The sequence below is a fragment of the Tenrec ecaudatus genome, unplaced genomic scaffold (genome assembly GCF_050624435.1).
Source record: "Tenrec ecaudatus isolate mTenEca1 unplaced genomic scaffold, mTenEca1.hap1 Scaffold_521, whole genome shotgun sequence".
NCBI classification, from domain to species: Eukaryota; Metazoa; Chordata; class Mammalia; order Afrosoricida; family Tenrecidae; genus Tenrec; species Tenrec ecaudatus.
The window spans coordinates 1-12569 of record NW_027459435.1 but is presented as its reverse complement, the minus strand read 5'-3'; positions in this window follow the sequence as shown (position 1 = coordinate 12569).

The following is a 12569-nucleotide window of genomic DNA, read 5'->3' as shown; positions in this document are numbered from 1 at the left end:
CATTAGAAGCATCTTACTGCTGGCGTGGGCCTCCACGTGACTCCTCCAGCTCCAAGGTTCTGGCTGCCATTAGCATAGCTCCATGTGGCTTGTCAACAACAATGCCTCACAGGGAGAGAGTGTATCTAGCCTTCAGTGAGCTATTCATCTCCTTTGCACCTCCAAATGAGGTCATTAAGGCATGACCTGATTGACAGGCTAGACTGCACCCCTTCGCAGGTTCACAGGAGATCATGTAACTGCCACAGTCTGAATATCTTTCAGGAAGACTCAGTGGAGTGCTAACCGTTAAGGCCTCAATTAATGGCTGTAAAGTTGGTGGTTTGAAACGTGGTGTCATTTATTCAAGTACAATATATTGTAAAAAGTTGCTTTCACCCAAACTAAAATTCTGTTGACATTGATCAGTTCCAAGTCATAGTAATCCTAGAGGACAGACTAGAACTGCTCCTACAAGATTTCCAAGCCTGTATTTCCTTATGAGATTATTCCACCACAAATTCTCCCACACAGCAGTTCGTGGGTCTGAATGACTGAATTTTCATTTAACAGCTAGGCAAGTCATGACTGTCCCATTAGGATTGGTAGTTCTTACTTATCTATCAGTTATTTTTAAAAAATATTATATCCTGTCAAACAATCTTCATAGTTTAGAATTATGTTTTTCATCAAGCCTTGCTGTTTTTCATCCAGATTCTTCCCCTAGATCAGGGGTCAGTAAATTTCTTTTTTCAAAAAGACCTCTGAAAACTATAATTGATTATTCCATTGGTCATATAGACTTGGAGACAATTATTCAACCTTACTGATTGTGAAAACAACAGCAGGAAAGAGAAAAGGGCATAGCTGTGTGCTAATAGAATGTTATTCACAAAGACAGGCACTGGGCCATGAGCCTGTTAACCAAAGCCCTTCAATGAGGGTCTGTGTAAGTAACAGATGATCTTCTGTTTCTTTTCTAAAACAGTTTTATTGGAATTTCATGCACATGATATAATTCAATCATATCAAGAAGAGGCATATACCTGTCTTGATTTTCTCTGCAGTAGGAGCAGCTTGCCTGCCACTACCCCTCATCCCCTAAAAATTTTTGCCAGTGCCAAATTCTTCTCCACTCATCCCTTGGTCAGGAATGCCTCCCAGCTGATGAGGTGTCCCATCTGTGGCGCAGAAACATCCTAGACACTGACAGAAGAGCGCTTCAGCAGCTTGGCATCCCTACATTCCCTGACTTGATTGATCCCTAGTCACAGCTTCCAAACCAGCATATCTCAAAGGACATTGACACAGCAGCCAAGCTCATTGGGGCTGCCACAGTTGGAGTGGCATCTCTGGAGCCTGCATTGGGACTGGGTTTGGGAGCCTCATCCTTGCTTATGCCAGGAACCCTTCTCTGAAGCAGCCGCTCTTCTCCTATGCCATCCTGGGCTTTGCCTTCTCGAAGGCCCTCGGGCTTTTCTGCCTGATGGTGGCCTTCCTCATCCTTTTTGCCATGTGAAGGAGCCATATCTACCCCCCACATTTCTCTGTCCCAAGTCTCTCTGCCCAAAATTTCCCTTCCCTGCACCTCCCCGGACAGCCTGGGGAAAATAATTGGCTCAAGGTTTGACAGAGACAAATAAATACTGTATTAATAAAGATGCTTCTTTTTTTTAAAAAAAGTGGGGGGCATACAATCATCATCACTATCGATTAAATTTTTTCTTCCTTTTGTTCATATCATTACATTTTTGGCAAAATGTACACAAGAAAACATTCTCCAATTCAACCACTGTTATATGTACAATTGAGTATCTTTGATGATACTTTTCATGTTTACAACCATTATTGATATCCTTTTCAAAATTATCCCATCACCAATAATATAAACTGAATTCCCCCTAAGCAACAACCATTTCACCTTCACCCATGGTAACCATTGGTCAAGCTTTGTTTGTTTTTATATAGTTTTAAAAATAGATGTATATAATATTCACATATCAGGCATCAAAGAACAAAAAAATCTTTATAATTGGGTGCATACCTCCATGATACAATCACCGAGGACAAACAGGTGCATATGCAAATGTGGTGAACAAAGCTGATGGTGCCGGCTATCAAAAGAGATAGTGTCTGGGGTCTTAAAGGCTTGAAGGTAAACAAACGGCTATCTAACTCAGAAGCAACAAAGCCCACATGGAAGAAGCACACCAGCCTGTGTCATCAAGAGGTGTGGAAGGGATCAGGTATAGGCATCATAAGAAAAAAAAAATCTTACCAGAGTGAATGAAGGGGAAAGTGCAGAGTGGTGACCCTAAGCCCATTTGTTGGCCACTGTAGATCCCCTTGCAGAGCGGTCTAGGGGAGGACTTGAGTCAGTCAGGGTGTGATATAACACTGATGAAGAATACAGCTTTCCTCCAGTTCATAAATGCTTCCACCCCTCCCTCCACCCCACCCCACCCCACTACCATGATCCAAATTCTACCTTGCAAGTCTGGATAGAGCAGAGGATGTACACTGGTGCAGATAGGAGCTGGAGGCACAGGGAATCCAGGGAGGATGATACCTTCAGGACCAGGGTGTGAGGGGTGATACTGGCAGGGTAGAGGGTGAGTAGGTTGGAAAGAGGGAACCGATTACAAGGCTCTACATGTGACCTCCTCCCTGGGGGACAGACAACAGAAAAGGGGGTGAAGGGAGACTCTGAACTGGGCAAGATATGACAAAATAATAATTTATAAATTGTCAAGGGAACATGAGGGAGGAGGGAGCTTTGAAAATGATGAGGGCAAAGAATGTACAGATGTGCTTTATACAATTAATGTAAGTATGGATTGTCATAAGAGTTGTCTGAGTCCCTAATAAAATGTTTTTTAAAAATAGTATTCATTTACATAGATGTTTAAAATGTTGTACTATATGTATATATGCATATATATAATAATGAATTCTTTGGTTCTCTCCCCCTCCCACATTCATTGTTTGCTCCCGAAAGTTCCTCACCCTTCCTACTCCTCTACTCCCCTAGGGCCCTATAGACCATTGCATCAGTTATTGTCTCTAGGGATCCGCGCCTTCTGTGCTTTACAAACTTTGAAACCCAATAGAAACAACAAAAAACAAAACCAAAATAAAACAGCAAGAAGAAAATAATAATAATATAAAGATAAAAATGAAAATGAAGAATAAAGAAGGAAAGACTACCATCAATATTTTAAAGTTCAGCAAAAAAAAAAAAAATCCTGTCATGGAACAAGTGAGAAATGCTTTACCTTAGAGCAAGTACAGGTTGGATCGAGAGGTAGGTCAACTGACCAATTGTCATATTATGCCATGGTCTGATCCACCGTGATCAAGTTCGCAGTTATCTCTGTCTGAGAGTAAAGCTTTTCAAGGGGATCTGCCAGAGGTTTAATATGACTAAATATTCTTCAGATGGATTTTTTTGAGTTCTCACTGTTCACCTACCCTTCGACAAATTGGATGTTCATAATTTGAGCTCTGAAGGTTTTTCCTTCATCACATTTGAATTGTCACTATCTTTGGGTCACACATGCTGGTGTGCTTCTTCATTGTGGACTTCCTTGACACCTGACTTAGATGGCTGCTTGAAGACAAGCCATTTAGATCCCAGATAATTGATACCCTGGTACCATCTGCTTTCTTCACCCCACTTTGCTGTAATGCCCCTATCTTCATTGATTTTTCAATGAAGGTAAGTATTGAGCAGAGCCATGTTAAGATCCTGTACCCAGAATATGATCACCTAGAGGATGGATCTAGCTAAATCCTGTCATATACCATGGGCACCTCTAACTAGTGCCTGGAAAGTGAACATGTGAAACTCCACAACTATGTTAGTCTGGGTGGACTAGGGAAAAAAATTCACAGACATTCATATGTGTACAAGAGAGAACTTTATATCACAGAGAAATTGTACATTAAGAAGGCATAACCGCCCAGTCCAGTTCAAGTCCATAAGTCTGATATTAGCCCAGATATCTGACACCAGACTATAAATTCTTCAGACTCATGCAACACATGCAATGATGCCGAATGCATGAAGAGCACATGCCAGTGGGTGCAAAGTCTTGTGGATCCAGTGGAGATGGGTGGAAACATCTCAAAGCTGTTAAGAGTCTCCACGTGGCTCCTTCAGCTCCAGGGCTCTAGCGTAGCTCCTTGTGCATTGTTGACAGGAATGTCTCATAGGGCATGAGACTGTGTCCTGCCTCCAGCGAGCTATTTTTCTCCTCAGTGCCTCCAAATGATGTCATCAAACTGCACCCAGATTGACAGACTAAACTCCATCCCTTCATCTTAAGTCTCAAATTGACAGCAGATTATACAACTACCACAGCAACCATGGAGGCAGATAAAGAGCAGGACAGGAAAAGCGAAGTAGGTACCTTCTCTATTTGTTTTGTACTCTACTCTTATTTGTATCTTTATGTCATTATAATTTTTCTTTATGTTTAATTATATCTTTGTTTTTAATTGTTTTTGTTATTATCTCCAAGTTTGGAAGTAAAGGAGTGGATGAATAGAGACCATAACTGAGGCAATGGTTTATATGGAAGGGGGAGGAGTAATCAGTGGATCTGTGAAGCAGGAGGGAGCATTAAGCTTATTTTGAAAATGGGCATACAAATTTTTTTTAGAAGTGTTTTAAGTATGGAAATGTGAATGTTATATCAGGAAAAGAAAGAAAGAAAGAAAGAAAGAAAGAAAGAAAGAAAGAAAGAAAGAAAGAAAGAAAGAAAGAAAGAAAGAAAGAAAGAAAGAAAGAAAGAAAAGAAAGAAAAGGAAGGAAGGAAAGAAGGGAGGAAGGAAAGAAAGAGAAAGAAAGAAAGAAAGAAAGAAAAGAAAGAAAAGGAAGGAAGGAAAGAAGGGAGGGAGGGAGGAAGGAAAGAAAGAGAAAGAAAGAAAGAAAGAAAGAAAGAAAGAAAGAAAGAAAGAAAGAAAGAGAGAGAGAAAGAAAGAAAGAAAACGATCTATGGTTACCATGTGTGAAGTGGGAAGAGATTTGGCTTAGGGGGGGCATTAAATTAAGTTTAACTGCAGTGAAACAATATGCAGGGGGATAAAAATAATGGTTGTACAACCTGAAAAGAATACTCAATGGCACTGAATTACACATGTAGAAGGCGTTGAATCGGTGAAAGTTTTGTTGCATACAGTTTTGCAAGTATGTGAAATATATTACATGAATAATAATTACAGAGGGGGAGAAATTGTTCTATAATTGACTGTGGTAAAGATTATACAACTCTTCTTGATATGGTTGAAGTATTGAATTATATAAGGGGGAAAGTTCTAATAAAAGTGTTTTGTTTTGAAGTGGATGCTCAGAAATGTTCATCATTTTACCTTCCACTTTAACTCAACAGCCTGCACATCTCATGGGCTACCCTTGTCCTAAGGGTAGAACTGGGCTGCCCAGAGAGAAAGTGGAACATTCCTAGGAAAATAGTATCCCCAGGAATTCCCTTCATTATGGCTCACACCTCAGGCCAACTGTCTGCATTTCTACAAATCTACCCATGGTTTTCAGGAAGAAATTGTTTGTCCACAGTCAGTACAAATGATGAAGGGTAGAGATTGACCTCACAGAACACAGGTCAGGAAAATCCCCTCTAGAGGCCATTACTGCTCCTCCTCAGAGCCATCCTCTTTCTGCTTCCACAAGCACAGCACACGTGGATCGCCTACAGTAAAATATGGTAACAGAGCTCCAAGTCACACATGAAAGTCAGGTATCTTAGGCCTTCATCCTTACCATGTTAATCAGAGATGCCTGTGGAGGTGACACCCTTCTGGATTCTTCTTGGTGACATGAATGTCCTACCCTGTAAGCACCTTCATGTCAAAAGCAGTTCTTTTCATCTTAGAATGGTTTTAAATTATATTTCCCCCCGTATTCCTAGGTGTGATCGTGCAAGTAGAGCTGCTACAGACCAGTCATGAGTTGGGAAAGCTATGTGCTATGTCTCAAAGTGCTATGTCTAGCTTCCAGGTCTGAAAATATCAATGTTTCTAGATCTAAAAGGCTCTGGGAAACACGACCTGTGTTAGGTGGCACAGAAGCCTTGTGATGAGTCTTAGCAACAACTCAGTTTTCACATATTGATGCATTGCAACCACTATAGCTCAACCAGCTGCATGTGTTTTAACAATCTGAAACCTGAGGACACTGACATGTAAAATGTAGGAAACGTACTAGGAGACACAATGAAGGCTTAATGGTCAAACATCTCAAGCATCACAACCCTAATTGGGCAGCAGAGGGAGCTCAGGGTACATGGGACACAATCTTTGCCACAGGAGCAGGTGCAGGGGGTGCCAAGTGTTTCTTTGCTCTTGTGTCTGGAGTTTTCCAATTCACCCATGTGGAAGACCACTTCAAGGAACCTTCAGCAACTAGGTTCGCATGTCTCTTATTTTCCTGGAGGGCAGATCCTAAAAATTAAAAGCCCATATTCTTCCTCAGAAGACAGGGGAGAAAGAAATCACACTTGGGACAAGTTGAAATCAATCCCAGAAGGACTGGTAGTCTCTCTATGCCGTTAAATTCTGACCTCCATGTGCTTCACTCAACACAATCAGTTTCTCTCCATCCTAATTATTTTTTCCAAATTACTTTAGGTTGAAATTGTATGTGTGTGAATCCCAGCCCAAGTATCTCCTGTGAAGAGAAAACCAAACCAAACCTGATTTTACCATTTCTGAAATAATTGACAGTTGTATATTATTTTTGTCAATATTTATTATTTTAATAGGTAATTATTCTCTTGAGAAAAACATATCCTTTAACCAGGATTTGTCAAATTATTTTTTTTACATTTTATTAGGGGCTCATAAAACTCTTATCACAATCCATAAATATACATACATCAATTGTATAAAGCACGTCTGTACATTCTTTGCACACCAGCCTGTATGATCATGAGGTGTACACGTGATCATGTATCAGATATCAAAGACCCAGAACAAAATAATATCTTTGTGAATGAAGAAGAGTGTGCAGTGGAGACCCAAAGCCCATCTATAGACAATTGGACATCTCCTTACAGAAAGGTCACAAGAAAGAGAAGAGCCAGTCAGGGTGCACTACAGCACCGATGAAACAAACAACTTTCCTCTAGTTCTTTAATGCTTCTCCCCCCACTATCATGGCCTCAATCCTACCTTATAAATCTTAGTAGACCAGAATATTTACACTGCTACAGATAAGATCTCACAACACAGGGAATCCAGGACAGATAAACCGCTCAGAACCAACAATGAGAATAGAGATATCAAGAGAGTAATGGGAAGGTGGGAGTAGAAAGAGGAAATCAATCACAAGGATTGACATAGAACTCCCTCCCAGTGGGACAAACAGCAGAAAAGTAGGTGAAGTGAGACAGCAGACAATGCAAAATATGAAAATCATAATTTATAATTTATCAAGGTTCATGAAAGAGGGAGAGTGGGAGAGGGAGGGGAAAATGAGGAACTGATATCAAGGGCTCCAGTACAAAGCAAACGCTTTGAAAATGATGATGGCAGCATATGTACAAATGTGCTTGACAATGGATGAATGCATGAATTGTGATAAGAGCCCTAAGAGCCCCCAATAAAAGTATTTAATAAAAAAGAAAGCATTAGTATTGTAAAGCATAATACCTAGATTTTGGAGAGCACAATCAACTCCTCAAGCATGGGAGACTTCCTCTAGTTTTTGGAAGATGCCCTGGAAACGTCCCGATGTGTTATGCAAATTCACAGACAGCATTGGCTTCTCTGGGTATGTAGAGACCTTCAGCATCTACAGAACTTCTAAGTTTAACTCAGTACCTTAAAATTCTTGGTGTGCAAAAGATTTGTGAAGGGAAGGCAAGCTTGATTCAAGGCAAGACAAACCTGCAGGGAAGGAGCGAGACTCAGGAGCCGCTGTCATATTCAGCTCAAGGGGACAATTAAGGGAAGGTCTAGAAGGGGCTGGGGAGGGTTTTACTTTTAGCATATGAATTTTCTTTTCCAAAAGATAATTTAAAAGAGAATTAGACAAGGGAAGCTTGTGTCAGATTAAATATATATTTCTAGGGGAATATTTATTTAACTGCATCAAGAAATGAATAAGCACCACACTTAAGGGGTGGAGAGGAGGAGGGCACATTTCAAGGCACTGTCTCTAACTGTAGGTTGACATTTCCATTAAGTCAATTCTTTCTCTTAACAACCCTATAGAATAGGGCTGCCCTTGTAGGCTTCTGAGTCTATAAATCTTCATGGGTGTGTAGAGAATTCTTCCCCCTGCAGAGCCATTGGAGATTTAGAATGACTGACCTTGCATTTAGCTGCACACTGCATAATGAACCCCACACGCAGGGCTTTCCAAGATATCTAGAACATTCTTATCTACTCTTGGAGTGACTCTCTTAGAAGTCATTCAACATTACTTATGACTATATAGGCAGAAGGTATGCAAATAGACCCCTCCCCTGCTGAGGAAAACCATCCAAGTCCCAACTCTGAAGCTCTTGGACAGTTGCTCCACCTCTGGAATTCCAAGGTACCCCCATTCAAGACTGAACAAATCAAGTCACAATGGAATCTCTATTGAGCTCAATTTTCCTTTTTGGAATTTCAAAAGATGCTTTGATGCAGAGAAAGTGTGCATGAGGGGGCATGAGTGAGAGGCAGTAAATATGATTTTCAGGATCAGGATGTCTGTGTGTTTACAGGTGTCCAGTGTGAGGTGGAGCTATGGCATCTGAGGGAGACTTGAGGCAGTCGGAGGCTTCTCTGATATTCTCCCGTACAGTCTCTGCATTCATTGCCTGTATTTATAATATACACTGGATCTGCCTAGCCCCAGAGAAGGGGCGGCAGTGGGTTTCATACATGAATAGTGTTGGTAGGACTCTCTGAAGGGCCAATTCACCATCTCCAAAGACAATGGTAAGGACATACTATAACTTCAAATGGACAACCTGAACTTCAAGGACACAGTTTTGTATTTCTGTGCAAAAGATGCACAGTATGGTAGTTACATAATCTGGTGTGAATTTGGGACTTCAGAGGATAAAGAGGGAAGGGTTGGAGTCTGTCAATTGGATCATAGCCAATGAAGCCTCTGCGTGGGCATGGCCTTCTGAGAATTCTGGGAAATCCCGTATTCCATCTTGGAGGTGGAAGAGAGACTCTCTAATCCCTGGGAGACACCCTACTGACAAGGGTGACTCTCTGTGAGACATCCCTGAATAGAAGCCACATGGACCTACCCCATGCAGCCCTGGGTTCTGGAGAAGACATGTAGAGACCCGTCTCCGCTGAAAAGCTTACAATGCCACTGGATCCAAAGACTTTCTGCCCACTGGCCTGTGACCATCTTGCATTCTGGATCATTGCATGTATTTCATAAGTATGAAGAGGAATTTATACATTGGTATCCGACACATGGGCTAATAATGGACTTATGGGCTTGGCCCTAACTGGGGTTAAGATGCTTTCTAAATGTACAATTGCCCTTTATATTAAATCTCTTATACACAACATACGTGTGTCTATGGATTGGTTTCTCTAGTCTACCCAGACCAACGCACACAGTGAGGAGAAGTCAGAGTTAACCCAGACATGAATGTACCCTAGTGGAAGAGGTTAGGCTGCAGGAACCCCTCAGGATCTGCAGAGCACAGGACTCAGACCCAGGAGCAGGTCCAAATGGAGCTTCACTACTGGCTTCCTGTTGTGTCTGGGGATTCTTCTCCTTCTCAGCATCCCTCAGGGAATCAGTGCATCTCCTCCCGTCTTTCTGAAACACTCACCCAATCTCCCTCTGATGATAGGATGATTTCAAATTTAGCTTGTTTCGTTTTTCCCTTGAATTGTCTCAAATTTCCCATGTAATTGGTAATTCCTGCATCTAGGACAAATTCTGTTCAAATCATCGGCTTCATCAAAAACTTTATCCCTTGCTTTCAATAACCCTCCTGTATTCCCTCCTTCCTCGGGATAACAGTCCCTGCTGTGCAAAGGATCTCACTTTATTATCTTTGTATGTGTGTGTGTGTGTGTATATATATATATATATTTCCACACAACATACTACATGAACTTACCACCAGTAGCCCAATCCTAGATCAAGTCACCTCTCTCCATTCATCCAAATGGAGACTTTCTTCTCTGAGTTCATTCATTTTATTCATTCACAGCTCCTGTCTGTCCTTGTCCACCACAGGCTAATTTGAGAGTCAGTGTTTTTTTCTCCAAAGGCTGTTTAATTTAGCAGTTGTGCATATTGATACAAGAGTAGGAAAAGGGAGATAAGACACATTTTATGCTTAGTCTCAACATGCCTCCACAGACCTCACCTCCCTTCCTGCCCTATGTCTCCTTTTGCATGGGCTATAAGCATCCTATTCTGTACAGGGCACCCACAGGTTCCCTTCAAGTTCTGTCAGAATATCCTTCTCTAGAGACATGCCCAGGGACTGATTTTCTGTCAATCAGTACTGTGACTGCTGTAGTTATGATCACATATTTCTGAGTCAGGCAAACACAGAGGGAAAGGCTATGGGAACCCAGACACATACACCCATACAGGGAGAGGGCGGGGCTCAGGGGTCACTCAAGCCCACAGATAACAGGGACCCTCAGGGGAGAAATGTAGAGGAGCCTAAGAAGGATTAGTTAAATTAGGTACCTATTTCCTCTACCTGCAGAGAAAATGTCTCTGCCACACACCTCCACATTCTTGTAGCTCAGTGTGTATATTCTTGTATGCACTTTGTCTGTTTTTTTGTATGTGCTAGTACACATGAACTACTCTGTGCCTTAATATGTTATACTATGTGACAGAACTTGTAGTCTGTTCTGCATTGATTCTATTATTATAATTCTAGTATATTTTAGTGTGTCTTTGTGGGTTTTTTTCTTAAGTAAATGCATGTATATTTATTAATCTGAGGGTATTGTATGAAGATTTGTTAGTTCTAGTATATGTGCTGATTTGTTCATAGTAGGCATGTGTATGTTAATATGACTGTTAAAACACAAATGCCATTATGTGAGTTTCCTGCTTGCGTGTGTTCAGTCCAACCCATGTGAGCTCTTCAAACTTTATGAGCTCACATCTCCTTGAATAAAATACTTTATTGAGTGTTAAGAAATTACTAAGCATGGGGGAATCCATTAGAGGCCCATAGTAATATGCACAGCAGAGTACGCTAATCCGTGAAACTTCTTTTTAAAGTGGACAATAAGAAACAGAAGGACATGAACAGCAAATCCTAGAGGTGAACTAGTCAATGCAGAGACATCCTTAACTAGGAAACAGGCCCAGAGGGATGTTTATTTTCTCCTCTCTGAAGCTCTTGTGTTTATGGATGGCAATGATAAAGCCTTTGTAAAAGAATGCACGCTACACTCAAAGGATGTCTAGTTGTAGGTACATGGGTGATGCCAAGAGCCAACGTGAATGCAGAAGTTTAAAGGTAAATGAGATGGATCAAGGAAAAGGATGACTTATCTTCCATCATCTTTGCCCAGAGAATGGGGTTCAAGCTCTCTACATAAGGTTAACTGATGAAAAATAACACAAACTATTGGAGAGGGCTTACTCCTATTCCTTTCAAACAGCTAAAAGAACTCAAGGTTGCTTGTGCTCAATATGGCCCAACTGCCTCTTTTACTCAATCTTTATTAGATACACTTTCCTTCGAGGTGCTTCCCGCCGCAGAATGGAAACAATTGGCTTTTGAAAATGCAAATACTGCCTGCCAGGCAGCGCTGAGACCTTTTGGAAAAAAGGGCAACCTGTCCGATTATATCAGACTATGCTCAGACATTGAACCTTTCTTTACTCAGGGGCTTGCGATAGCAGCTGCTTTGTAAGGAAAAACAGTAAAGGAGGGTTAATGATACTATGGAACTTATGGGAGCCCTGCAGGCTGGGCTCCCTTCCCCCTCTGCTATTCCAGCCAATACATATAAGATCATTTTAGATTTAAAAGATTGTTTTTATACCACGCCCTTGGATCCAAAATATTGTAAAAGATTTGCCTTTAGTGTCCCTTCCACCAACTTCAAAGAGCCTATGAAGAGATATCATTGGCTTGTTTTGCCTGGAGGAATGGCCCCAACCCGCTATTAATATGGGGAGGAGGGCATGTTTGGGTTTTTACACAGGATGCTGATGGAGCATGGGGGCTGCCTGAATGGTTGGTGCAGTTTGCAAACCATGCAGATGGTAATTTGCCTCAGAGTGCTTCTGGGGACATGGCTCAGTGAGAAGTACTAGGCTTAAGTTTCTGATCCACCACTCTTACTTCCTGCTGTCTGGGAAGGTCTGGAAATCAAGATGTGGGTTAATGACTCACGCCCTCCCTGTACAAAGTGAAGGAAATGTTATTCCACCCACTCCACAGTCTTTTTCCTCATGTAGACTAGAGATTCAAAAGAATAATAAAACCATATTGTGGAGATCGTGTCTCACAGACAAGCCCATCAGGTATAACGTCACAAAAGAGAGATATATCATCGATTGGTCTGTCAACCAGGACAATACTCAAAAAAAAAAAACACTGCCAAATGGGAAAAGG